The 27,480-nt window shown below is 43.6% G+C and overlaps 1 protein-coding gene and 1 non-coding gene across 6 annotated transcripts in view; one reads left to right on the top strand and one right to left on the bottom strand.

The window, feature by feature from the left end:
• Positions 1-18,455, bottom strand: part of NCOA7 (nuclear receptor coactivator 7) — an 84,942-nt gene extending 66,487 nt beyond the window's left edge. For 2 of the 5 annotated variants that reach the window (XM_069010837.1, XM_069010834.1), the window contains exons 1-4: positions 18,366-18,448; positions 18,214-18,261; positions 16,838-16,881; positions 16,468-16,648 (exon numbers count right to left, since the gene is read on the bottom strand). The gene's annotated coding sequence lies outside the window, so the exon portion shown is untranslated. Of the gene's footprint in view, positions 1-12,219; positions 12,319-16,467; positions 16,649-16,837; positions 16,882-18,213; positions 18,262-18,365 lie in introns of those variants that run through there. The other 3 variants (XM_069010838.1, XM_069010836.1, XM_069010835.1) reach the window with 3 other exon arrangements.
• A 650-nt stretch (positions 18,456-19,105) lies between these two features.
• TRNAE-CUC (transfer RNA glutamic acid (anticodon CUC)) lies at positions 19,106-19,177 on the top strand. Its single transcript has one exon. It is a non-coding gene; the product is annotated as a tRNA-Glu (tRNA).
• The last annotated feature ends 8,303 nt before the right edge of the window (positions 19,178-27,480 follow it).

Consider the following 27,480-nt stretch of genomic DNA (forward strand, 5'->3'; position numbering starts at 1 on the left):
TTGCATGCTGTGGGCTCTCAAGGACAGTGAAAATAAGATCCAGAGATAAGACAGACAAAGAAAACAAACACCCTTGCTCTTGAAGAACAGGATACAATGTTTAGGAGGTTATTATCCCCCCTACAGTGGTGTAGTAAACTAAAAGTTCAAGCATTTTCATTCCCTATTAATGAAGTAAGAACAGGCTAAGCTTAGATCACCTTCAGTTCCCCTACTGGATTTCCAACACTGTCCACATGAACAAATAAAATGAGAATCAATGTAACAAATATTTCTGATTCAGAAACAGAACAATAACAAAACTTGATTCAGCTCCAAAGAACTCTCCAGACGAATAATTCCTGCCTTACTCGGGAAGAGGCTTTAACCCACTCAAGCTGTCACGTTTCACACAGAATAAGGGGAAGCAAATGAGCTAAGAAATTCCACATCACCAGTCAGGTTGTCACGAGACAAAAACATCAAGATTTAATCTTCCCTCATTGGCCACTGAACATCACCAGATGCATTTTCCATATGGAACAATATATTTTACTGTTTAACTCAGCTTCAGTTGCTAGACAGAAACTGGTTACAAAACACAGCATAAACTATTAACAGGCAGTGTGCTATGCTATTCCAAACATAAAAGTGCAGTGCTGTTGAAAATCAGGCCACCTGGGGAGATTTTCATTTTTAGGTCAACAAGAACATTGCTGCAGATGCTTTAAAATAATTAATACCTTCATCTTACTGTATCTCCTGTTTCAACCTACCCCATTAAGCATCAAGTCCTAGCCCTCTGACCCTGCAGCTTTCCACACTCACCCTGTACAGGTATACACAGTGTTGTCCTCTACAACTACCTGAAAGAAGAGGTGGGGAGGTGGTAGTCAGCCTCTTCTCCCAGGCAACTAGTAACAGGACACAAGGAAAAAGCCTTAAATTATGCCAGGGAGGTTCAGGGTAGATATAAGGAAACAATTCTTCACTAGAATAGTGGTTAAGGATTGGACTGTACTCCTCGGGGAAGTGGTGGAGTTGCCATTCCCAGAAGTGTTCAAAAAAATGAGCAGACATGGCACTTTACCATATGGATTTGTGTGAATATTGGATCTGATGATCTTTGAGGTCTTTTCGACTCTGTGATTATATGAATTATAAAAGGATGACGTTTACCATACCCAGAGAGGGTAAGACAGATATCACTGTTCCCTTACCTCTGCTTGGAGCATGTAGGGATACCCACAAAAGACTTTTAATGTATGTATTCCCCAGCATTCAACTGAAACGCCAAGTATTTGCAGTTTTCTAAAATACAAAAAAACTGATGAACACTCAACACATCAACTAGCATTTAGACAATCCCCTTAGCACTACCTTGCTGTTTTGTCAGTTGACACCATCATGTTCCCTGCTCTTAACAACTGCTAGTTTCATGATCTGTTTAGTATTTCAAAGAAAGCTTTGTACATCTGTTTTGTTAAGGTCAAGACAGATACATACAAGCAACCACATCACGCCCAGACCAAATGAATTACAGGTTCTCTACAAGGTTCATAAGGGACATGATCAAGTCCTCCTTAGATTCCTCTCTTCCCATACTCAGAATGCTGCTAAAGGCCACTGGAGCCACACTGTCACATATTGCAGGCCTGGCCACACTCCAGAGTTGTTTCTACGAATTAGGTTACACAGGCCACAAAGTGGGATTTGCACTGGCAAAACAGCAGCATCATAGCAGACAGCAAGACAGCACAGTAAATATCGTTTGGTGATCAAGGGGACCCTGACCAGTCAAAGTGCCAAGACAAAGAATTTGGGCTTTCCCTCATCTAGGGCTGTTAGAATCTGTCCATGGGGCAAGCAGATGTCAGTTTCAAGTATTACTGCCCTTTGCCTTTCTCCCTTTCGCCCACTTCAGCTGCTTGGTAACACTCCTCCACCCAAAATTATCACACCAATGACTCGCAGCAGACTCAGCAGAAGTGGCTGTGTATCTGCATTTCAGTTTATAGCCCACCATGCCAGCTCACACCCCCTTCCAGCAGGCTTTGCTGCACACTCTCACTTCTGCCACAGCAGGCAGACCTGCGGCAGAAAGCTTGGGCAGAAAAGCATCTGTGTGACTCCCTGAGCAGCGACTTCGTTCTGTGGGCATTAGCGACCACACACGTGGAAAGATAAGTGGCAGCATTCATGAGATGAGAAACAGACTACGAAAGACAAATGCATGACTTCAGCTTCACAGCAAACTTGCTCTCTTCTCAGCTCTTTTCTCACCAACACAAGAAAGGCCTTTATACGAAATGTCAATAAAGCTGAGGTAGAGCATCAAGAGACGGGTGTTTGAAGAGTCTTTAAACCACAAAGATGTGGCTCAATGCTTGGCACAAATACCTGTATTGTCAGTCACAGGTACCATAAATGACCTACTGTTTACAATTATTAATTAGTTTAGGTTCCAAAATGCTTAACCATAAAGTTAGGTTTATATTAAATATTCCTATTGTACTCCATGAAACTTGGTCAACACGTTCTCAATGCTTTACAGGACAAGATCAAGCAACAAGAAACCCACAACGAACAAATCCATCAGTCTAACAGGAAGCATTAGAAATGGTCACTTTTTTTACATCTAGCACATTTCCAGCAATATAAATAATCATGCAGTGAAAATTACTGGAAACTTCTCTTTAAAAAGTACTCCATCATTTTCAGGTGTTTAGAAAAAGAACCTCAAATCAACCCAGAGACACTACACTGTGAAAGGTAAGTATTAAAATACTTCAATACTTCAAAAAAGCAACCAGACACAAGAACTACTTGAAGGTAAAATAATCATTTTTAAGTTTCAGCTTAACACCTCTTCTTACAATTGACCCTGATTCATGCAAATTCCAGGTCATCTCTTCTTCTCTGTCATCTATCTCCCAAATGAGAAGCAAGGAGGCTGAGGAGTGGGGGCAGAAAGGAGTCTAGGAGTAATGCAATGCAAATGTTTTCCTATCTGAAACACTGTTAACAGAACCAAAATGCCAGGTTTCCATAGCAACCTGAACTGTGTCACATGCTTACACTTACGTATATTAAGTACATATTGAACAGTTTAATTGTACACATAAAATCCTGTACATTTGTAATGTACAAAATTAACACTGGAAACCTTCACTATTTACTTTTCAGTTGCTTAACCTGCAAAATGTATTGCATTACAGTGTGCTGAGTGCACCCTTATATTGCACCTATGCAGCTTCATAGGTTCTCCAATACTGGCAGTGTTAGGTGCATCAAAATTACAATGATCAACAATAAATCAAAGTCTGTTCACACTGCATAGACTGAATCCTGTTTTTAAAAGCAGCAATGTTTCTAATTATTTCCTTCTTCCTGGCAGAATCCCTTTAGGCATTGTGTAACAGAAAACTATTTAGTTGTCTTGCCCTTCTGAAACATCCTGAAAACCTCTATTATCTTATCATTTTTCCTTCCTTCATCTCCAGATTCCTGTAAACACTACACACAGTTGCTGACCTTGTACCTTGCGCTACATACAGCGCAAAAACTCCCCTCTCAAAGGGAATTCCCCTTGCTATATACCAGAGCACAGTCACAATTACTACTAATTAGACAGGGTCTCTTTGAAGAGCTGCTTGCTTCTTCAGAAGCAGAAACAGAAAAGTTCTTTATACTTTTCTGTGTTCTAATCATTTGTGCTAACTGCTCAAAATTATTCAGGTTAAGTAAAATTACCTATGTCTATGTATGCAGAAAAGATAGAACAATGTTATGATTCATGCAAAACTGTTACATGCCATCCTTTCTTCAGCATATCTAATCTGGCTTTAACTTGCTCAACTCTGCATGTGTTCAATCAGTGAGATAGTTCAGGGCTTAGCTAAACAACAAAAAAGTTAAAAATACACCTGAATTAAGCTTGAGTACTGTTGCATAAAAAACAGATGTGTGGAAGTTTTCTGGTGAAGCAGTAGCAGTATATATTTTACTTTCAGACTACTCAAGTGTTTTAAACATTATTATAGAACTGAGGTTCTCTTGTTGAACAAAACAGACTGATTTTGAAACTAAAATTCAAACATCTTACACTGACAGTATTGACAAAGTAACTCAGCATTCTGAAGCTAGGTATTTCCTTTTGCTGGGGGGTGGGGGGGGAACCAACCACCATAAAGTCAGAAAAATGACAAATAGCTTAAATTCCTCCAGTGCTGCATTTTCACAAAAGCCATCCATCTCAGCCACATCAACCTGGTACCACAACAGAGACTCTGAGCTCTACTCCTGATGCGTGAAGGGGCCACCTAAAACAGAGACTACACAAGAATAAGGGAATAAAGGTAGGTATCTATTTGAAGGGCCTTGAAAGATACACTCTGGGGAGCCAGAGGCTATTGCCAAAATGCACCCCAATATGGACAACAGGTCACGAGTTCTTCACACTTCTATAGGTTTGGTTCATTTGCATATCAAGGTTAATTCTCCAATCAAAGCTTCAGTTAATGATGTAGTTTCCCCAAGCTCACCCTCCTCTTAAGATGCTGGTTTACACATTTTGGGCATAGGACAATCTGAGTGTCCTTGGAGACCACGCCTGGAGAGGCTTTGTTATGTCTACCTAGCATGAGACAGCAGAAGTTAACAGGCCACAAGAAACTTCAGAGTTACACACTAGGCAGTACAGGACTTGAAAAATATGAAAGTTAAAACCTAAGGCATCACTTCTGTATCAAGTGCATTCAGAGGGACTACTCACTCACACAGATTATGCTTGTGACACCTAAGCACACATATGCACAAGTGGGGCCCAAAGATGAAAGCTGCTAAATTTCTGTTCACCACAAGTGACACCTAACATAGCTGGTAGCATTTCAAACAAACTTTGTATTCTCTTGTTTATAGCCACATCCTTGCCCCTTCTCAAGTTGAAGCCAGCCAAAGCAGTTAATGCATTAACAAATTTTGGATTTGGTTTTGTTTTGCGTTTTTCCATGTTAAAGCACCTATTTTTGAGGAGCTGTAGTCCTTCCATTTTTGGTGTTAAAATTTGTCTTTGAAAATCTGTCCAAACTGGGTAGACACCTACACTTTAAAAAAAATTGGAAAAGCACTTTGCACCTATCCCATCAGGGTGCATTGTAGTTAAAAAGGACTGACACATTACCTGTGAAAAGTGTATTACCTCAGAGGTAGATTCATAGGATCAAAGATCATTTAGGTTTAAAAAGACCTTTAAGGTCATCAAGTTTAACCATAAACCTACTCATGGTCTTGCTGATAATTATGACAGGACCTAGGATTTAAACACATCCATCCAATCCCAAACATATGGCTGGGCTGACCTCATTAACAGGTCTAGCTTCCACAGGTCATAATTGCTTTTCTGAGATATCTGCATGCTGGACTCAGGGAAGTAAAAAGAAGGGGGGAAAAAAAACAAGTGAAAGGAAGCAGGAAGAGAGATATGTTTCATGGCTAGATGTAGTAAATTCCAAATTATAACATGGGATTCTGCCATCCCAGAGCCTTTCAGTGAGAAAATCATCCACAGGTCTTTCATCACAGAATTCACAACAAATAGTACATGGCATGAAGAAGAAATCAAAACTTACACAAGAGATGCAAAACACAGTACCCAGTAGAATATTTTATTTCAATTGCAATATAATGCTGACAGCAAAGCAGTTAAAATTTGAAAACTGTACTCAGTACTGAATGTGAAGTCCTGATTCCAGTGTCATCCATGGAAGTCTGACTCTTTATAAAGTTTCTCGATCCTTAAAAAAAGAACAAAAAAACCCCAAAAAAACAAAGCAAACAAACAAAAAACCAAAAACTTAACAAAAAAAAACCCAGCCAGAGGAGAGGCTTTTGCAGGACCATTACCATTTATTAAGGGATGACAGTTTTTCCCAAGAAATGCATTTTGTAACTTTACATCCCAAACATCCTACACTGGTGTACACAACAAAATGAACATGTGACAGTTACCAAGTAAAAAGAAATACATGTCTCCTCCAAAGCACTTTAAAAATCAGGTTTGGTGCTGCAAGTGGCTCCTTCAGCTGCACCACATTTCCTTTTGCAAACCTCCTTGGCTTTCCGCTTGCATTTGCACACACTACCCACAGCACCCTTCAATCATGGCTCATTCCTAACGGAGCAGGGTCCCATTCTGCAAGGAGCAACATTGCTCTGCAGGGTCTGCGTCTACATCTCCTACCCTGAGGGAAAACAAACAAAAGCACCTGCTTTGCTCCTCTAATAAACTTAACTTGAACTGTGTTCATAGTGGAGCAGAAGGGCTAGGAACTGCTCTCCTGGATGCCGTGTTTTTCCCACAGCTCGCCACACATGGAGGCCAGGAGAATCCTCCAACACACATCAGTGCATAAGGTCTGGTTCATTCCTAGGGTTCTTGTTCCTTGCTCTTTCCAACCTCCCTGCAGAAGATTCACTATTTCTTGTTTTTGCTGTACCATTTTGGTTTCAAGAACAGTCTCTAGTCCCCTGCCCCTAAAACCTGCCTATTATCTGCCAGGCTCAGCCTGGGACTGGGAACTACCAGACAAGGGCTTAGAAAAGGACACAGCTAGTTGACAAAACACTGAAACTTACTTCTCACGCAATAAGGGTAGGTGCACAGTGTCAACAGTGCAGGGGAAAAGAAAACTAATCTTCATCTCCTTAATCTCTTTTCATGACAATCAACGTGTTACTTGTACTAACAGAAATTATGCACTACAAACAGAATCCAATTTTCAAAACAAACAACCCACTTAAAAATTTGTCCACTGAGGGATCAGTTAGCAGCAGAGCCCCTTTTTAAGGAATCTAGAATTCCTAATAGAAGGAAACAAATGGACATTTCATGTGGTGTGATGTGAGCAACCACATGAGCACAAGCCCAACAAAGGATATTTTCCTTTCCATCCTGTAAGCATGACTGTAGCAGGACACAAATGCAAGTACCACAGGAAGTTCTTGCCTAGCCTCTGCACACTGATGTGATGCTACCCTCTATTCACCTCTAACTAAAAGGCATACCTAACCAACACCGCCCAGCACCATACATTAAAAAAACACTAACACCACAGAACAAAACCAAAACCCAAATTACCTGTAAATCAAATGAAATTTCTTCAGCAGGTATCTAACCATGAGGACTGGAGAACAACTGGCAGAAAGCCACCCTTGTCATTCCTTTGTGGTTCTCAATTTGTTTCCTAACTGCCCTGATGATTACCCAGGCCGCTTGTGACTTGACTCCACGTATGTGGGTGGCAAGAAGACTGTCATGTTCATCAGCTGTTAATCATTTGGGCCAGATCTCCACAAGTGACTGGCTCACAAAAGGCAAAGTCAATCTGTCACCACATACCTGGCCACATTTCAGCACACTGTTCTGTAACGAAGTAAATGTTTCATCTCCTTGGTTCTTCACCCTTCGTGACCAAGATGTCACTGCTTACACCACACAGCTACCAGACAATACCTGCATTTCAGAAGTTTTTGGAGCTGGGACAGAAGGTACAGACCAGATTTTATGTCACAGATTACCACAGCTCCTACCTTCAAGAGTCTTCAGCAGCTTCACTACAAAAGGTTTGATTGGCAACCAGGATGGAAAAAGAGAGTACAAAATGTCAAACACTGCTTATATGAGAGAAGAATTTATTTTTCATATAAATTCTAAATATCATGCAAATAATCTTCATGTGTAAAATTATTACACACTTCAGTGCTTCCCTGAATTATCCGAACCTTTTTGAGAAAGTATGAAGGAAGAACTCAAGACACTCTCTGGCCTACAAAGTTTTGCTGAGTTTGCTGCAGCTACCAAAATCTGCATACAGATTAAACCCAGCTTTATCACAAGTGCCCAGGTCTTTGGCATCAGTACAGCTGCTTAAAAAGCATTCTAAAAATGATACTTCTTAAGTTGAGAGTAAAATAAAGCCCTTGCCACCAGACTGGGGCACTACTTAACCATGAGACAGTTAACTACAGCAAAAGCCTACTGACACAGCATAGAAGCAGTGCCAAACCACTGACAACATTGAGTTGTTCCACACAGCATCTCCTCCAAAGTAACAACCTAGGCAGACCCAAGGATTTTCTGCAACCACAGCATCACCTGATCTGGCAAGAAGTCATCCACACCTCTTCCCCTCTGAATCAAGGTGGCAGTGATGCTTTGTGAATATTCATACTTCTTTTCTATCCGCTGCATTACCTTAGAGTACTTAAAAAGAAAACAAACTAGAAAATAAGACAGATGGCATGAGGGCAGAAAGCAGAAAAAAATAGACCGGAGTAGCAGTAGACAGAGAGAGCACTGCTAGAAAAGGTTGAATTTACTTGAAAAAAATGAGTCAGGGAATACATTACCTTTTCTTAAGATAAAGATGAGTTCAGGGAAGCAACAACTCTCACTGTGAACTTCTGTAAAACAAAGCTGTGATTTTTTCTATCTGGTGCACTGAAACAGATCTTTGCCTGCAGAGTCTTAAGATTTTGAGGAAATGGCCCTCAGATATCTACAGAAACACTATGAGAAGATCCCCAAATCAGTCATTAATGGGTGAGGGTACAGTAAGAAAACTTCCTTTCTAAAAATTGGTAGCTACTAATAATAAGCTTTTAAATCCTAAAGTGAACACAAAATGAAACATACACAATACTATTTTGACATTGTAACCGAAAGATAAACACATATCTTGCCTGTATAAACAGGTATAATTTCCCTGCTAAGCTTGCATGTTTTCTGTTCCTGTAAATCAGTTTGTTATTACCATTACTTAAACATGGGTACTCATACAACCTGCATTTCAAAAAGGATGTTGGAAAAAACCCCTGCAAAACATATACAGCAGCCATAAGAAAAGCAACAACAAGGAAGAAATGGCACCTCGGTGGGATCTACACATAGCATATCAAAGAGGAGGCCGAATGCTTAATTACAGCTCAGGAATACTACAGGCCAGAGAATAACAGAGCAGGGAACAGCTTCATCGAGCTCTGACAGGGGCATTGGACCATACAACACCAAGAATTTGAGGCATGCAACTAAAAGCATAGCTCACCTCTTACGATAAATAACAATCAGAAAGGTTTACTGAGATTGTGATAAGTACTCTACACATCAAAAAATTCAAGTCTAATCCAGAAGTCTTCCTAAAGGATGAACTGTGGTTCCATGACAAGTCATTAACTCTCAGTTACGTATAGGGAAGTCAGGAGGATGCTATATGGTACTGAGCTGAAGTACTGGTACTCTTGCTCCAAGTTTGGTCAGAGACAGGGGCAGCACAGGTGCGAGACCAAAGCACTGCAGCTGGTTCTGGGCACTTAGTACAACCTTCTGCATTGAAATCCACTGGGAAGCACCACCAGACTCCCCAAAGCCTGCCTGCACTCTGCCCTTGGCAGGCGAGCCCGGGAGGGACTGCAGATACACAACCACAGCCCCACACGCTGCTGCGGAGTGCTGCCCACCCCAAAACTGAACAGCTCCTAACATACAACTTCCAGCACTAGCAGAACCACTCACACCCACCTGACATTTTGACCAGGAACAGAGACATACAGCTTTCCACCTACAATAATGATGATTTGCAAAGAAGAGGGGGAGGAAAAGAAAAAAAGAATACTCCTCTTTATGTGTTTAATATATCAATCTTGTTTGGGGAGAGAAATATAATTCCTCTAGCCTGCTGTGAATTTTATCGCTAACTCATTATTTCATAAATCTGGCTAGGGAAAAATGACAAGGGAGTAAGATTTTAAAAAGAAAAAAAAAAGGAGAAAAGGGAAAAAAGAACGTAAAGACTTGTTTCTCCTACTCTGCTTTCCTTCCTAGTCAAAGGAGGTCACTTGAGTGAAAGCTCTTAATGCTAACTTCACTCATTAAATGTAGAATTACATTTCCTCTTTTTGGGAAAGTGATCTTAACCCCCAGGACAAACTCACCGCAGAAGTGGCAGCAACATGACTTGGACATTTTCATCCATGAGGGTGCAGATCCCTCACAAGAGGGAGTGAGAAGCCAGCAACTTTGTGGCAGGCAGCCAACCCCACCATCAATAATAATAATAATATCCAGAGGATACCTCACTAAAACAAAAGCTACACCCATAAAGCCTTTCACTTTTTTGGCTTATTGATTGTGATGAGGAAGAGGTTTGTCAGTCAGCTGCTTTTTGGGTGATGAATTTCCTCTGCCAGATGAGCCAAGGACCCTGACTGCCTGCTGCTGTGCTGGGCACCCACTGAGACACAGAGGGCACAAGCCAGGTGCCGGACAGAGAGCTTTACCATTCTTCTCAACATTGGTTATGTTCCAGATTTCCTTTCACACCTACTGGATAGCAAAGGGAAATTGAGTCCCTTTGTCCTTCATTTCCATAATTACTGTTTGTGAGCAGCTCCAGCTGCCTAGAGCAGCAATTTCTTGTGTCAGATCTTGCTGCAGAGGCTCACACTATGTTTCCACCTATGAAATACCCACCCAAATGGGTGACTGCAGGGAGTCACTCTGGCCGCAGTAACCAGCCACAAGATTCCCATAACTTTTTAAATTACCTTTCTAAAGACATGTTATCTTCCAACCCAAATAATTCTCAAGTGAATTCACTTCTGTTTGAATAGACGGGCTTACTCCCTAACACTTAAAGAGATTTGCAAGCTGTCCCCTGAAGTCAGAGCCATAAGGTAGCCAAATATCTACTAGAGGACAAGTTCCAATCAATTCTAACTCACTTCATCTCCAACGGGAATCACTTATCACTTCAGCAGCAGATGTGACACATCCAAATGGGAGAGGGGCTGCTGCTGCAGTGAGAACAGGGCACTGGGCAAAGCTGAGGAGTGACACCCAGAGACTGCCTCATAAGCAACTTGGACAAACCAGGTATTCCAGAGGTGTTTCTTTTTCATAACATAATGTGCAACAAGGAAAAGAACAAAACAGACATAGAATGCCCCTCCAAGCCCAAGATTTTGATCCACTACTTTAAAAAAAAAAAAAAAAGGAAAGCCATCAGACAGCATTTTGGCTACAAGCATCTACTTCAATACAACTCTTCAAAGCATCAACATTACTTGACTATTTAGGCCCTTAAAATATTTTGTGTATATTTTTACCTTTAAAAATATATATTCCTGATAAAGTAATTTTCATTCAAAAAGTATATATTTATGCATACTTTTCTTGGCATTTCCTATTGCCTTCTCCATTAATTTTCTGAACATCTGTGTGTGCACACATAGGTATCAGATAGAACAATATCAGGAAATTAGTATTTCCATACTGTGTAAACACTGGCTGATACAATATGCTGGCAGAGTTCATCAACACACATTTTAAGTATCACTCAAACACAGGCCCTTAGACTGGGTCATAGCATTTGAAGCAAACCATAATCGATTAATGGGCACCTACCCATCTTAAAAGTCCACCACTGTACGTTAATTTAAGAAATGTGTGACTACCTAATGGGAGAACAGTAATTGTAGCATGCAAAGTAAACACATGCTAAAAGCCTGTTATTGAGTAGAAATGTTCATCATCTCATTTCATCACCTAGGGGATGAACAGTTACTGCATCCTTTAGCGACACGATATTGCACACACATCACCCAACATACAAGTATGCCACTCCACCCGAAAACCAACTCTGAAGCAGTGTATGATGAAGTAGAGAGAGGAAAGTCCACTGCACTGATTAAAGAGACAAAAATCAATTACTGACACACCTCTGGCACCCGGCAGCACGTCTCAGTCACGACAACCTAAGGCTATATAAATTAATATATAGAGAGAGAGTCTGGAACATTCTAGTAATTCATCCAAACCCGGAGAGGGAGGAAATGAGATTCGAAGCCGTGAAAGCCATCTCGGCTGCACCGGCTGGGTAGCGGCAGCAGCGGAGCACACCCCGGGTGCCCGGGAGCAGCACGGGGCAGGCGGGCACGTCCCGGCAGCCGCTCCGCGCCCCCGGCCGCGCCCGCACGGACACACCGCGCCCGCGGGGCCGCCCCGCGCCTCCCGGGCTGCTCTGCCGGGCTGGCTCCGCGCACCAGCCAGCGGGCAAAGAGCTCCTCCGTCACCACAGCGCCGGCTCCGTCCCCTCCCCGCCGGGCTCCGCGTCCCCCGGCCACGGCACAAGGCCGTGCCCGAGCAGCCCCGCCCGCCCCGCGGCCCGGCGCGCACAGACAGACCTGCGGGCGGGCGGCATGGCGGGCCCGGCCCGGCGCTGCACCCCGAGCGCTCTGCGGGAGCGCCGCCGCCTCCGCCGCTCCCCGCTCGCCCACAGCGGCGCCGGCCCCGCCGCGCCCCGCGGCTCCGCCCCGCCCGGCGGTCCCGCCTCCTCTCGGCCCCGCCCGGCCGCCCTGGCCTCCCCGGATAGCGGCGGAGCCGGGGGCTGGGGGCGGCCGCCGCGCTTCTGGGTTGCTTCACGAGCTCCAAGCCCTGTCCTGGGGAAAGGGGTCGGTCTCCGGGGCCAGTCCTACGAGTCATAAAGCCCAAGCGCGGGGGTCTGCCTGTGGCGGGGAGTTTTCTCAAGGGCGGTACTAAAAACAAAACAACCAGTTTTGGAAATTGAGGTTAAGCAAAGCCTTTAGATCCGTGGGAAACTGAAAAGCGTAGAAACCTCATCTGCTGTTTCTACACTGTCCGCCAGTAGGCTTCTTCACCCAGAAAACAACACCCGCTATATGTACCAGAAACTCCACTCCCTTACCCGAGACAACTGCAGGTAACCCTTCCAGACGCTTGTAGCTAGCCTAAACCAGATCTAGCTTCTTATTTCTTCCTTCGGTTAGTAATCAGCTCTGAAACACTGAAAGCTTAGGGGGAGACCTACAAAGGCACTGTAACACCATTAAATTCCAAATTCTGCAAGACAAAAACACAAGCCTGAAGATAGGCAGACACTTGCAAAAGGTGACACAAAGTGTACACACATATATATATAGGGATGCTAAAAAAGTGTCAAAATTACAAACGGCACACAGGTGTCTCAAGAATAATTTTTTTACTAGTTAATAATGCTATGAATCCAACAAGTTTTCATTTTAAGTAAGAGATTTGTCAGAGGCTTTTTTGTTGTTAACAGCTGCTTAAAAGATTAATTTCAAAAACGTGTCATTTTCAGGAGCAATACAGACACAGCCATCTCCCACCATTGCCATTATCCTACTTGTAGCATATGCTTGCTACCACTCAAGAGTCACTACTGGAACAATCAACTCCTCCACTAAATTTGCTGCTGCACTTTCAGCTAAAATTGAAGTTTCCATCTGATTTTTTTTTTACCAAAACAGTTTATTTTACAAGAGACAGATTTTTTTTTAAAACATAGTCTGCTGCTTAAAGAATACATTCTGATGGCACACTGCAGTTACTGCATGTTATTATTACCCAGCAAAAGATGGACAAACCCGAAGTTACATTGGTTAAAATCTCAAAGACTTCACTGGCACAAGGGTTCTCTACCATCACAAAGAAGAAAGGGGCCCTGCTCTCAGTTACTCTTCCAGCAGTGCTTAGATAACAAAACTGTGGGGAAAAAGAGGAAGAAGGATAGTAGTACTGTTTACCCAACCTCCTTTGCCAAACTGCAGAAGCTGTGAAGCCCTATCCATCAAAGTGGTGGAAACCCTATTTATCTCTTAGCTGCACTTGCACAACAGTGACAGTGACTAATGTCTTATTTTAGCTCCAGGAAAAGCTATTCCTGTCTTAATGTACCAGTTTGCTGTCCATCGTCATTCCAAGCACAGTCACCTCTATTATCCAGCGTAGAAAGCTCTATGAAGACAATGTATAAACTCCATATAGCAAAGAAACTACACACTTCTGTAGTATTTATGTTGCCCCGAGCAAATCAAATACATATTCTAGAGTGCTGGCATGGGGGAGAAATCACTCAAATTCCTGTCAGAGCAGCAGGATAAGCAGGCTAGGACTGGGACGGAAGCATCGTACAAGTTCTGGTTATGGCACTGTGGATTACTGCCTGTGGCTGAACCCACAGACTTCATGTCATTGGAAGAACCTGTGTGAGTGGGATGTAATACACTGGTTTATTTTCCTGAGTCTGGAAGAACTAAGTAATGCCTGCCTTTCTGTTGCAACGATGAACATGAGATCAGATCGGCAGATAATAGGTAGATTACGCACACACGCACATCACCTTTGAAATAAAATTTAGTTTTAGTTTCTCTACAGTACAGAGGATAGCAGACAGTCTGAATGGGTTGCTCTTTCCCATGGCAATATGTTCCTTGCCAATTCATTTGCATACAAATGTTCCAACATCATTTGATTAATTGTTTTTGTGGTATCAGTGCTTAGAATATCTTTACCTAAGAAAAGCTTAAACTCATGCTGCTCATTGATTTCAGGATTGGGCAAATTTGTTTTATCACTGATTGCATTATTTTGATGGAGACAAAATGTAAATTTGCTATTTTCATCACTTCCAAATTGTGAATTTTTAGCCTAGAAAGACGTTTTTCACACAAACTCATGTATAACTACACATGGAAGACAGAACCGATTTGGGATACTAAAATACCACATTTGAATGGGTTTTGATCTTCTACTTCAGTGTATGTTAACAGAGTTGCACACATTCAAGAGAAAAAATTACTAGAGGTATGGTATGTTTATGGTCTGCATTCAAATCAGCTTACACTAATAGAAAAAAATACTGTATTGCTCATGTGTGGTTCATGTAGTTTTTGTTTCCTTTTTTTACATCTGTAATCTTTAGCTTACAGCACATTTATTTAAGAAAGACAACCTGCCATAAAGAATTACACTGACAACCTCGACTGCTATAAAAGTCCAGTTTTGAAAAGATATAAAAATAAAGGTGGCACCAATCTTTCTTTTTTTTTTTCTCCCATTATCCATCCTTCTGTTTTTGCCAATTACTCCTACCATTATTCACCATGAAGTAGTCACAAAATAGGTTTCATACAGACAGACTTTTATGCATACATAATTGAGGCTCTGCTTGATCCTACTGCACTGAGGGCTATTCTTAGCCTGGTTTCTTCAGTTTATGTAATGATGAATTTTCAGTGTCCCCAACTCATCCTTTAACTTTGAATTGATTGTCTAGATATAACTCAGTTTGACTGAGGTATTGAAATTTTCCACACGTTTTACAAAAATGGAAAAGAGACCATAGCTTGGTCTTTTATAAGAAGTTCTCCCCTAATAACTGATTCTGTGCACCCATTTCTGTGTCTAGAAGAGCAAACCAGAAGTTGCTTCCAAAATGCTCAGCAGAAGAGAGACTATAAAAAGAAATGGAATTTGCTGAGATACAAGAGGAGATGACAAAAAAGTCCTATTTGTTTCAACTAAGGTAGCTCTGTGGGCACTGGATGAAGCACCTCACCGCCACGCTTTATCCCAAACCCCAGAATCACGTGCATTTTAATATGGGCTAAAAGGAAAAAGAAGCTGACCCAGGTTTTTCTAAGTCAAATGCAGTGCCAGGGGAAGAACGGAAGCAGAAAGAAAAGAATACGAGAACGTGTGAAAGTATTTATAAAATACTGCTGGTTGCTTCCCGTCTCGTTCTTCAGGATCATTAAAATATCCCCCGGGACTGGGACCGCCGCGCCCGGCCGGCCCCGAGCCCTGGCGCTGCCCGTCCCCGCGTCGCGTCCCCTGGCGCCGCCTGCGCCACGCTGCAGTCACCGCACGGCCTGGAACGTGCTCTTGGAGCTGGGAGTACCACAACTGCTGCAACGTTTGGACAATGCCTCTTCAGGTTTGCCTCACATTATTTCCATCAACACACTACTGCGGTTAAAACAGATATAATAAGTACAAACTACAATAGTATTTTTCCCCCACAAAATAATTATAATCTAACAGTTAGGTCACCATTCTGGCCATACATGGAAATTAAGTATAAAATAGCAAAAGACTGCGTCATCTCTTCCTTCCCTCTCCTTTCCACTTCCTTGAAACTGGGATGATGTATATTTTAAGTCAGGCTAACTTACAGAAGAAAATCTGGTATCAAGACTTTCCACATGAAACACACAGTTGAGGAAAGAGAGGACTGATAAATGCAGCTTCTGTGCAGATCAAGGGTTTTCATTAGAGCTGAAGCATGTACCCTGGTACAAAAGACAATTTGTACTTACCATTATATAGTAGATACATACTCAAATTATATACTTTCCATAAATTAGCACATTACTTTGATGTTATTCTTACTCATTTTTACATAGTAAGCCTACTGTCACACATCAATCAGCATGTCAAATTAAAGTAATAATATGTAATGTATTCATATGGAACAGACAAGTTAATTGCATGCTGCTGTACAGCTTGCATTTAAAGGAATTGCTCTGATTTTTCAGGTTCCAAAATTCAGCCTTACCTACCAAACTGTGACAGCCGTGGTACAGTGCCTCTGTACACTGAATGCTACTCACTTGGTTTTACAGGCACACCAGCGTTAAGTGCAAAGAAACATTGGCCTCTGACATTCCTTTCCTGGTGCTTTTGGGAAGATCATTCTTCTCCAGCTACCATCTCAGGGATGCCGGCACAGGCACTGGCTGCTTCTGCGCTGGCAGGAGGCTGAATCGCTGACAGTTTCACTGATGCACTTCTCTATCAGATACAGGAAGCCAGAAAGAGGCACAATCTTGTGTCAGAGCATGACTTGTACAGAAAATAAAGCTATTTCTAAAAATAACTAGGCAGCATATGACTCTCAATGCTATTTTCCTGGTGGTCTAGTGGTCTAGGTTCAGATAAAAGAAAATATTTCTTATTTCATTAAATTTCTCTAGTACATACCTTTGTCTTCACTGCTCCTGTGGCTGTAATCAACAATCCCTTCACTGCTCAAGAGAAATTTAGTAAGATATATTACTCATTTGGAAAGTGATTTGCTAACTGTCAAGCACAACAGAGCAGGATGGATTTGTTTCTGCATCTAGCAGTTTCCTAGGGCATGGACAAAACACATTTGCCCACTCTGCCATCAGAATAAGATCACATTTTTCATAGGCTCAGTTACTTTTCTGAAATTGTCAGGGGGAATATTTTGTCTCCGTCACTGAGGCAGCTTAAGAATCAAAGGGCTCACCCCTGCCTTCCTCTGTGGTGTCATGTAACAGAGACACTCTTAAGGGTGGCAATGACCATTCTGTAACATACATCTTCAATCCTGCAAATGCAGCTGCTGGGGACCTAGCCTAGTTCTAACCTAGCTGTCTCCAGTGCTGCTAACATCACAGCCATAGAAGTCAGTACCCCTCCAAAACCCACCTGAGAAGCAGCCAGGGTGGGGAAGCCTATGCTTTTAAACACAACACTGTGGACCTAGTGGAGTAGACAAACTCTTAAGGCTAGCTCAGTTTTTGCAGTATAACCACCTCAGTATTTGGCTGGTGCTCCTTGCAGGTTCCACTCTGTAGGAACCTAGGTGCCACTTTGCCTTTCTCCTCAACAATAGGCACATATTACCTGCTGGGACCAGCTGACCTCTCCCACCTAAGCACACCCACCTCTTTGCAGTGGCCTCAGGCCACAGTGATACCTCAGCTTCCAGCCCTCCACAGCTTTGGCTCCTCAAGGCCTGAAATGCCTTGGTCTTACCAAATGAGATGCTGTTCCTACACAAGTGAAAAGCTGTTCTTGCATATATAAGACATTAGATTGTATCTAAGAGGACCTGATTCTAACCTCGTATTTTGTTATCTCCCTCATTGCACAGTAAAATTGCTGAATTCGGACCAAAGAAAGCTCCATCACAATCAAGACACCCATTTTGTTCAAGACTGCTACAGTGAATGGTCTGTGATTAAATGAACCATTGGCTGAACAGGGATGCTGATGAGATGGAAACCAAACACCTCCAACTTCCTTCATTCCTCCCAGAAGAAAGTGATCCTCCTAAGTTTGTTTTCAGACTCTGAAGCTTTTAAAGATCAGCTAATGCATATTTGCACAGTCCACAAGCACACAGTCTGAAGCTTATCTATCTTAACACAGAAAGGTTTTTGCATTTTAGAGGCAGAGGGCTTGAGAACTAGAGGAAATCTGCTTGTACAGAGCCAACCCTCCTGTATCGTTGGACACTGCCTAAATAGGGAATACTATTTTTGCTAGTACAGCTCCCAGATCTACTGTGCTCATGAAAACAACATGCCAGACGAAAGAGCCTTTACACAGAGGTCATCCGCAGCACTGGCCGTTTTCATTCCGCTCACACAAACCTTAAAAAGAAAAAAAACCAAGGTCACAGATTACTATCTATTATGTGAGGAAGCCGCGGCAGCACAAGGCAAGCGAACCCCGACCTCGAGCCACTGGCTCCCACCTGAGACAGGCCTTCGGACCCGCTCTCCCCTGCAGGCCCAGCACCGGAACCCGGGCAAGCTGAGCTCTTCCCACAGCCTGCTCGGGGAGCGACCAAGCCGGCGCGGAGGGAAGCGCCACGCTCCTCCCCTCCCGGCAGCCGCCGGCCGGGATGTGCAGTGTGGAGCGCTCGGCTGAGGAGGCCGCGCCTGCAGCCGTGACAGCGACACCCCGTAAAGAGACGATGGTGTCCCCAGCAGTGCGTAAAGGCAGCACGAAATGAGGGAAAACAATCCGGCGGACCCCGCGCCTGCTGGGGGCGGCGGGAGGAGCGCTGGCGGAGGAGGGGGGACCCGGCGCCGTCCGCCGGCGCCCTCCTCCGAGCCCCCCGCCCTTGCCGCGGCCGCGCAGCTCTTGCCTGTGGCGCTGTGTGAGCCACCCCCGCTCCCGCTGCGGCACCGCCGGGCTGGCCGCTCCTTCCCGCCCGAGGCTCCGTCCCGCCCGGTGCCCCACAACCATCCCACGGCGGGGGCCCTTCACCAGCCTCGCCTGGGCCGCTCCCTCTCCTCGCCACCCCGCCGCCTCTATTCTCTTCCGTAGGATGGAATAGAATGTCCCTCTCTAGACGTAGCTGCTTCCAGGACTTGGTACTGCCTGGAAAGTGGGAGTCCAAGGAGAAAGCAGCAGCGCAACGCAGCAGCAGGAGTGAGGGAGGGAGGCTGTTTTGTTCTTTACAAAGGAGTAGGAAGATGTTTGCAAGGATCCCTGGTGGTCTAGTGGTTAGGATTCGGCGCTCTCACCGCCGCGGCCCGGGTTCGATTCCCGGTCAGGGAAGTTCATGTTTTTCGTTTTTTTCCCCTCCATCTCCGTTTTGTTTTGGTTTTATGTCCGGCGCTCTCCCTCTGCTTTTGCAGTTCTGGGACCGTCAGCCAGCTGCTGTGCGAGCCCGAGGCGCGGGAGTTTTAAGACGCACTTGACAGCTTGGAGGAATCTCGAACAAAGTGTGAAAAGTCTCGGTGCTTTGTGCTGGTGGGAAGGGAAAGCCTGGCCAGGTGTAGCATCCACCTGGAAACCTTCCCTTCACAAAACTGACTATAGACACCCTATGCCCACCCACAGGGATTCCAGAAGTCAGCAGAGGCCTGCCTAGAGGACCACAAGCAGGGCTGCTGGTCAGCAGTTAGAAATAACATAATTTCCTTTTTGGTTTTTTTTGTCTTCTCTAACAGTTTAGGGTGTTCCCACACCTTCCCCCCCACAGTGAATAGTCACTTAGTGCTATCATGCATTTTTAAACTGTGGCAGCAGGGACCCAGTAGGGACTGGAGCATCTCTCTTATGAGGAAAGGATGAGGAAACTGGGCCTGTTCAGCCTTGAACGATACAGCTGAGAGGGGACCTCATCAATGTCTAGAGGTATCTGAAGTCAAGCGGATAGAGCCAGGCTCTCCTTGGTGGTGTCAAGCAATTGGATGAAAGGAAATGGGCAGAAACTGATGCACAGGAAGTTCCACCTGGATATGAGGAAGAACTTCTTTATTGTGCAGGGGATCACACACTGGAATGGATTGCCCAGAGGGATTGTGGAGTCTCCCTCACTGCAGATATTCAAGAACTGCCTGGATGCAATCCTGTGCCATGTGCTCTAGGATGACCCTGCTTGAGCTGGAAGGTTGGAGCAAATGACCCACTGTGGTCCTTTCCAACCTCACCCATTCAGTGATTCTGTGACCCTCTTAGCTGTCACTGGTGTGCGCGTGCTGTTTCCACACAGAGAAGGTGGGAAGGGTTTGTCCCCTGCCCCCCTGTTCAGGCAGAAGGGGGACTGCAATTCTCTGTGGTGCTTCCTCAGCTGAGCAACAGACTGTCTCTGGGCAGTGTATTTGTACAGCCCCCACCATGTAGGGCATATCGTTAGGGGGGTGCAGGAGAGATACCAGATATTCTGCTGGAAGTGGAAAGAAGTAAACAAAGAGGACAAAGGTATTTTTAATACTTCCCTGCAATTAGTACCCGTCTCCCTCCATCCTGCAGTGAAACCCTCACCACACCTTAGAATTGTTTAGGTTGGAAAAGACCTTTTAAGATCATCATGTCCAGCCATCAACCTAACCACTGCCTTGTTCACCACAGAACTATGAGCTCAAGTGCCAAAGTCACACTTTTTTGAACACTTCCAGGAATGGTGAATCCACTGAATCCAAAGCAGTCTGTTCCAATGCTTTACAACCCTTTTAATAAAAAAACCAAACCCCTAATATATAATCTAAACCTACTCTGATGCAACTTGAGGCCATTTTTTTCTCAGCTCCTACAAACAGTCTGAGATCTCTAGCAGGTGGGAAGGGAAAAGGTATTGAGAACAGGGTAAAGCCACTTCCAGTCCTGCAACAGAGAGGTGCCTCCCCTTCTCCTCCCAGAGCTCACAGCAGCGCACATCACCTGCACGTCCAAGCATCCAAATCCAGGGCTCCAGCAAGAGCTGCTCTTCTCCACCTGTAACTCCCGATTCACACACCTGCCCGTGATTTGTAGGGTGAGAGGTCAGTGGGACAACCTTTCATCTCACACTGTAATAGTACCTGCCTGTGGTGGGCTCACACTCTCCTGTTACCAGATGCCCACCTAGCCATTCTCTCACCCCCCTCCTTAGCAGGATGGGGGGAGAAAATAAGATTAAAAACGTGTGGGTTTAATGAAAAAAACCGAGTTTTATGAAAGAAAACAAAGTCCCTGTACCTGTAGCAGTTGCTTGGAAAACAAGTATCTTACAAACTAATCCCTTCCCCTACTCTTCTCTTATGTTTTATTGCTGAGCACAACGGTCATATGGTAGGGAATATCCCCTTTGGTCAATTTGGGTCACCTGTCTTGCCCGTGTCCCTGCCCAAACTCCCCCAGCCTACTGACCTTGGGAGGAAGGAGTGTTGGAGGCAGTCTTGATGCTGGGGGAGCACTACTCAGCAGAGGCTAAAACATTGGTGTGTTATCAACACCTTTCTAGCTACAAACAGAAAGCACAGCGCTGTCAGGGCTGCTATGGGGAAAATTAACAGCATCCCAGTGGGACCCAGTACACTGCTGCAGGTAAACCAGGAAATAGTGAATAAATTAATATTATTGTTTGCTTACACAGACTGCAAACCAGAGTCTAGCACACCTGGCAGGTTATGCTTTAGCAGGGATCCTTCCTACTGCTGGGAAGCCCTTGCATCACCCGTCACCCTGGCAGTCCACACTATATGCAGGAGTACTTTGGCCAGGTGCAAAAGTACCACTGGAAATAATGGCTTTGGCTGCCTTTCCCAGGGCGTGCCAGAGCCTAGGCTGCCCTCCACTGCAGATAGTGGTGTCTCATGAGAAGGGTCCTCTACCATATTCTTTATGACAAAGAAGCTTCAACAAGGTGCAAAGGGATGGGATCACCTTTGCTCTAAGGCAGAAATAAAACAGTCAAAAGGGCTGTTGTTTCCCTTTGGATATTAGGAAAAGGTGCTGTCAAATCATAGTTAAACACCAGGTCCACAGTTTGCCACCCAAGGAATTACTGCATTCCTGTGGCTGGAGGTTCTTAAGAGTGGGCTGGGCAAGTTAACTCATCAAGTCTCAGACCAGGCAAGGGGGATGGCTCAGTGGACCTCCTAAGATCCTGAAAGTCACAATTATATGATGTCATCTTGCACTTTCCCTTATAATTAACAGTTTACCTGTTAATTAGAGCTGTGTAGGGCTCTGAGATTCTTCTCTCCCTTTTTGATCTCACTGAAATGCCTTACCAAGTTGGTGGATGAAGTTGCTGCTTTCTATGTTAGAAAATGATGGGCAATTTTAGAAGTAGCTAAAATGAATTTCAGGTGTTGACTACCTTCCCAGAAAAGGCATATATATGATTTTACAGAATAGAAACAAAAGAAGCATTTCCTTTTGGTTTAACTCATTTTGTAGTAGGACATTTGCATGCTCTTAGCACTGTAAGTCCAGCTTTAGAGTCATCCGAGAAAGGATAACAATATGTAAGATTTTAGAAACATGGAAAACCCCCCAGAATAGCTCTTGCATACAAAGAAAGAGTAGTTTCCAATAGTTTGTTAGGAATGCTGCATAATCTCTGAAGAAGCTATCTAATGGCCTTCCAAATCCCTTTCAGTCCAATGCTAGACTTGAAACTTGCCCTTGCATAGACAGCAAATACCCACCCATCAAGGAGTAGGCACCAGTCCTCTTGGCTGGTGTCCTTCCACTTATTAAAGGTGTCCTGGTCTGGGATGAAAAGAGCCCAGATCAGTGTTCACCTTGAGCATTTGTTGAAGAGTGTTACAGCAGTTTCTGATTCCTTGTTCCTGGACCTTGTTCCTGGATGGAGGAAAGGATGTGATGCGGAGAAGGAACTGGCTACTTGTTTTAAACAGGTAGAAGAACCATCCTTCCTAAAGCTTTTGTTGATATTTTTGTTTCACATAAAAAGTAACTCATGATGCTGGCATGCTGAAGCCCCAGAAGAGGTGGGATGTTTTACAGAGGACTGGCAGCACAATCAAAAGCACATCAGAAAAGTGATCTAGTTAGAGCAGAGGTATTTCAAACAAATACGAGATTATTAATAATACATTTTCAAAGTGTAGCTGAATTCGCTTCTCATTGTGGTAGATTTTGAGATACTGGCTCACAAGAATTTTTACTTTCATTTCTGCTCTTCCTCAAAACTGTGACCAAGTGCTTTCCATCTCACAGCAAAGGTTTATGGAAACGAACTGCAGAAGAAATAAGAATGGTAAGGAAGACAATACCTCAGCTGTAGATCAACTTAAACCAGCAGCTGAGTCAATTTCTCTTTCTTGCTACCTCCTTTAAGTTATAGCCCTACATTAGTTCCACTTTGTAAGTTTTTTCCGATCTTATATGAAGTATCTTGGCGTGAGTGAGCATAAAATTTTGCATGACTTTTACAACTAGCAATTCTTTGGAAAATGAAAGTTCCCACTTTTCTTTTATAGACATTCTTCTACTTACCCTCATATTTCACTTCTATCTGAAGGGCATAGAGTCATGCAGTCGTTAGATTTATTCTGTTCCCAGGACATTCTCTTGGCCGCTTATAGCTTTTTTTTTGTTTGTTTGTTTTATTGTGAACATAAATGAGTGCAACTCCGTGGTATCCTCTACAATGCAACGAGCCTTTGCCTATTGATATAAGTATTGTTGGAACACGCCACGAGGTGGCATCCCGGTCCTGTGTCTGCCACCACCCGCCCGCGGCTCCCAGAGCGGCCCCTCCTCTGGAGGTTTCTCATTCAATTCCATAGGTTAGCGTTGTGCCCGTTTCGTTCCAATGAGCTACAGAGCAATGAAGGATTTGTATTTGCTGATAAAGCAAATTTCATGTACAAATGAAGCTTTTATTAAGGCAAATCACTGCCTAGTTTCTGAGTTCAATGCTGTACATGGAAACTTTACAAGCTGTCTTTAAACAGTCTTAATATAACATTAAAAATTTTTAAAAGTAAAAAAAAAAAAGTCACAAAGTATTATCAGGAGTGTGACTCGGACTCTATCACCTCATCCTATCTGTGGTTTTAATACAATGATGACACACACCATTACCGGAGTAATGAAGAACCACACGTCCCTGAACATGTTCACCCCCACAGCCACTCTATTAAGGGTCAACAGCACCTCTGCTTTTCACCTGTAAGTTTTGAACTGAAGGTCAGGCAGAAAGTTTGTGCCAAGGTGAGGGAGGGAAACACAGTTTCCGTATCCCAGGTCAGGATCCCGGGGCATCAGCTGCCCAAGGACACAAGATAAGGTCTGGTTTCATTCCCTTCTGCATGGATTCACAAGGCTGGTGAGCCATGGGAGCAGTCTGTGCTATGACATTAGTGCTGTCACCATGGCAGTCAAAGGACACAAACAAGGCAAAGTGTTTATTAAACTGATGGGATGAAAGGAAAAACAAACCCAAAAGATGCTTTCAGGCACACAATCCTTTTTCCACGCTTTTTTCCCTGTCCTATAATCTATCCCAATATTCTTTCTATAAAATGTTGCTGTCTTAAAGCATAATTATAAATCTCTTCCCTAGCTAGAGATTCACTATGAAACATCTTCTGGACAGTAAGATAAAAAGCCATGACAACCTCACTTCACATCCTCCTAGGACTGCCCCTTGAGAACTACAGTTGGAAAATTTACTCTGAATTGTGTTTTAAGAGAAATTATTTTATGCAAAACAAGGCTCTTTATTTAAGGTAATGTGAATGAAAGTCCAATGCAGATTTAATTACCACTCACAGATCTAGATAATATTATCCAAGGACCATTTTCCAGCAAGTCCAGGGGCAGTTGCCATGTCCTATTAAGAAGTACTCTGATCAAGAAATTATGAAAGCTCTGATCCTTTTAAAAGTCTGAACTTTTTCTCTTGCATGCTGCCAATCTGCCTTCTAGATCCTTTTTACACTGCCTTGTGGCTACAGTCAATCATTACCTTCTGCCTTTCCATGCTTTGTTTCCCACGTGCTCTTTTGATTAATCACATTTTAGTAAACTATATTGACAACGTTATTATGCTGTGCCTAATTTTTGTCTTGCTAGCAGGAAAACAGAGCTGGGAGGTGCCAGTTTTCCCCAAAAGCAGGGAAGTAATAACAGACTATAAATTGTGATTACAACATGTGCTCTGGCTGGTGGTGCTGTCTGCTGCATGTAGCAGAGAATAGCAGTGACCCAGACAAGGACAAGGCAGCTGGGCTGATGGAGGGTGGCCACAGCAGGCTGCCTTAATGTCTGTGCACCCAAACTGTCCTTACATCCTTTGCAAGGGATTCTTTTACAGAAATGACAACTCTGTATTCCATAACTGGCATAATTGGTGTTGTGTAAGCTGCAGTTCTACATAAGAGATCCAGGAAAATAAATGAAAAAACAGGAATGATCTTCCTGTCTGCTCAGATAGAGACTACCTGCCTAATTCTATCAGGATGAAGTTTTGCAGTTTGTTCATTCTCTGCCCCAAGCCAGGTAGTAAATCTTAGTTTCAGATTTGTTTGGACTGTGGCCTTGGGTCAATCAAAATGGAGTTTCTTGCTGTAGCCTGCAAGGGCTTTCATCCCTCCTACCCCACACTGCACTCATCTCCCCTTAAGCAACCAGGCTGAAGTGGAGTGTGAGGCATGTGAGAAGATGAATATGAGCTCCTAAGCTCCTACCACCATGACTCCCCTGCCTGCTGCAAGGCTCACAGGGAGTCTCTGTGTACATACCAAACCCAGTTCTGAAGTGCTCACTCTTGGGTTTGCCATCATGATCCAACCAAGTGTGTCTTTGGTGAGAAAGGAATGCCATGTAGCTGGTGGTTCTGCTGTGAATCAGGGCAAAATCCAGGCATCTAAAAGACACCTGAAAACCAGGTATCTTAAAATCTCTTCTACCTACTGTTTATTACAGTTTGCTGATCCTCCTTTAAGAGTAAAAAGCCAAATTATTAAATGCAGTTTAATAAATTCTGCTTCTCTTCTGCTCATACATTCAAAGGGGATTTTTCTTCCATGTCATCCATTATGCCATCAGTAATTTGCCTCCCTCAGTAGCATCTGGGCTTCAGGAGAGCTACTATCTTCTATTAACCAGAAGCTTATGGTAAGGGCTAGAAACTTGAGTTAAAAGTGCTCCCAGGATGATGATGAGTTAGGAGCTAATATTTCCCCTGGGGTCTGAGGTCTAATTAGACAAGATCAAGGACAAGAATTAATTAACACTATTCCCACTTTACAGGTGAGTAGCCAAGAAGTGAACTAAAAAACAAGTTGTATTTCCAATGTATTTAAACACTCAAAAGTAGTTTGACACCTAAAACTTTTAAAAATCAGAGAAAAATGCATCCTCTAAAGTTTTGGTCCTGCAGGGAGCTTAAAAGCACAAACAATTTTGTTTATACAAATAATCACACTGAAGAGGAATAGTTCCTCTGTTTCCCTCAGAAGTACATCCTTAGTTCCTTCGTAGGACAAGTCCTAAGTCATATTGGTGATGAACTGTAACACTGATTTTGAAAAGCAACAGGGAACCCCCTCTCCATAGCTGAAAAAGTCACGCATGTCAACAATAGCTAAAAAATGTCTCTAACATGCCTAGCTCTTCTTCACTTTAAAGGTTATATACAGGAGAAAAAAAGAGCTTTATTTCTCTTTTTTTTTGCCTCCAGTTTGAACCACAGGCACAGAAACACCCCACTGCAAAAGCTGGGCATATGGGCAGGTTTTACATATTTATATTGAATTATTACTTCTCCTTTGTTTTGTTGGTGGCTACTGCTATTGGGCATCCTTGGGTTTTGACGGTCACATCAAAGGAGCGGCTCTGGCGTGAGAACCGGTCAAAGTGAGCCAGATAATTAATGGATTTATTACTGAGGTCGGTTCCCATGATTGTTGGTGGGCAGCAGCCACTGCTGTGTCGTAATCCTCATTCTCTTGGTAAGGCACATACTGCCTTAAAAAGGTTTAATGATCCAGTAGTGATTTACTAATGGGAATCTTTCTTGTCGGTTTAGCAGGCCTTGAAGGAGGACAGGGTGGCACATGAAGGTCAATTTTCAGCAGTATCAAGAAATGGTTTTATTTGTTTTGTTTTGAGATTCCTGTTTGGAGCATTTTTATTCACTAACTGCAATAATAAATTGAAGGGTCAAAGTCATTGTAGCTGGGCAGGTATCAGATTCTTGATAACATGAAGAGGGAAGGAAACAGACATTGGTCAGAGTAGATTGCGGCTGAAGGTCTGAGATAATTATCAGAAAACATTCACTTTGGCTTTTATGACTGACGAAATGAAAACGTGTGGTAAGAGGAACGAAAACAGCCTCATGAAACTGCAGGCTGGCAGCTGGTCCTCACCACCAGCCCCTGCTAGCGTGGCTGCCTGGCAAGGACCTTTTGCTGAGGTTGCACCCCCTTTCTGTTGGGAAAGGAGGGAGGGAGACAACCAGTGGGACAGCTGCCCAAAAAGAGGGCAGGGGAGGGAATAGGAGAGGAAGCAGCTTTGCCTACCCAGAGGGAAGGAGATACTGTTGGTGCCCAAGGAGCCAGCGTCCCCACCGCCACTCCCCCTTGCCACCCCGGTGCCTCTTCAGAAAAACA

This window comes from Aphelocoma coerulescens, chromosome 3 (assembly GCF_041296385.1).
Source record: "Aphelocoma coerulescens isolate FSJ_1873_10779 chromosome 3, UR_Acoe_1.0, whole genome shotgun sequence".
NCBI lineage: Eukaryota > Metazoa > Chordata > Aves > Passeriformes > Corvidae > Aphelocoma > Aphelocoma coerulescens.